The sequence below is a fragment of the Lygodium microphyllum genome, chromosome 21 (assembly GCF_053477565.2).
Source record: "Lygodium microphyllum isolate KBCC chromosome 21, Lygodium_microphyllum_v1.1.10, whole genome shotgun sequence".
Classification (NCBI taxonomy): domain Eukaryota; kingdom Viridiplantae; phylum Streptophyta; class Polypodiopsida; order Schizaeales; family Lygodiaceae; genus Lygodium; species Lygodium microphyllum.
The window spans coordinates 134296160-134297808 of NC_141155.1; the positions used below are offsets into that span (position 1 = coordinate 134296160).

The 1649-nt window shown below is 50.6% G+C and overlaps 1 pseudogene; it reads right to left on the minus strand.

The window, feature by feature from the left end:
* Positions 1–542: 542 nt before the first annotated feature.
* LOC148018592 (enoyl-CoA delta isomerase 3 pseudogene) lies at positions 543–1360 on the minus strand (annotated as a pseudogene).
* Positions 1361–1649: the final 289 nt, after the last annotated feature.

Sequence of the window (1649 nt, forward strand, 5' to 3'; positions counted from 1 at the left end):
CCAGAAGGATACTCTGTGACTTTGTTTTTGTGTAACGTCCATTGATGCTAACGCTAGAGAGAACAATACATTTTTATCATTCAACTACACGACACTTGTTCATGAAAACAACATTCTCCCGTCCATTCAAAATATGTTATTTGTTCAAAAGAAATACAATTTCATTTTTTCCAATACATTTGAAAGATCATTACGCATTTGTTTTTTTCTATATGTTCAAAAAATCGTTACTAGTTGACTTGAACTAACATTTATTAATTAATAAGTAAAGTTACTAATTTCTATGTATAATAACAAACTAACATAATGTTAATTAATTAGTATGCTTATTACATCAACCTTTAGTACGTTTATTACATTGACATGATCAATTCGTTGAATATTAACAAGACACGATGAAATGATGGACAAATGACGAAATTGACGAGATGAGACACGACAGCATCAACATAACGTATTTCGACAAGATGCGTTCACTAACTTAGATGAAGGGTTGATCCATAATGGACAATATCACGTGGAGCAAAGCACTACAAAGCATACGAAACGGCACGAAACACCTTGTGAGAAGCTTTTCAATAAACCAAGGAGCAATACATATTTGACAAGTGCCTTTTTTGGTACGATAAGCTCAAAGCCTGGAAGGGCTGAGGGAAGGCAGGGGAGGAGCAGGGAGGGAGCGGAAGGGCGCGGGGTACATGGCGGCGCGGGTGGCGAGGTAGTGGGCGGGCTTCCAGCGGCGGGCGGCGAGGCCACAGGCGAGGGAGAGCGCAGCCTCGAGCGTGGCTGCGGAGTCGGGGTGGGCGGAGTCCACCAACCCAGCAGCCACTGCCTGGTCCGCCGTGTGCTTGAGGCCAGACAGGACATTGTCCCGGAAGGCCCTGGGGGTCATCTTGGCACGCACCAGGCTCATGGGACCTGGCGGGATGAGGATCCCCACATCGATCTCGCTCATGTACAGCAAGCCGCGGTCGCGCCGCATCGTCGCATGGTCGTGTGCCAGCGCAAAGATGAAGCCTCCGCCGGCGGCGTGGCCGCAGCCGGCTGCGATGGTGGGCATGGGCAGCCGCAAGAAGGCCCCCAGGAGCTCTCCGAACTTGCGGCCGACGTCCTCCCGCGAAGGGTAAGACAGATCCAGGCCGTTGGAGAAGAACTTGCCTTCGTTGGTTGTGATGAGGGCAGAGGGCAGGTGCTGCCGCTGCGGGTGTGAAGAGGCCCCGGAATCTTCTGGAAGAAGGAAGGGGGCTATGCAGGCCAGAATCGCGTCTACCAGCGGCGGATTTAACCTGTGCTCCCCATCCCCCGTCAGCGTTAAGACGCACACCTCCCCCTTCCTCTCAAGCCGGCAGGGCTCCCCCATCGCGCTCTCTCATCAGTGCTTTCCCCGCTCTTTAATAAGGCCCTGTTCTCACTTGCACGGTGGACAAAAGGGTGAAAAATCCCCTTTTCCACCCAGCCACAAGGATTTCCCGCCCTCTCATTCACATTAGTGGTGGACAAGGAAAGGAGTGATCGCTCCGTTCAGTGGAGCAAAATCTGCATAAACCTGTAATCGGCTTCGTGATCTCTGATCTCTGAGTGCTCTCGCATCACAATTCGGCACATGTGCAGCCTACGACTATGAATCCTTCTCACATGTTAGCTGGCTT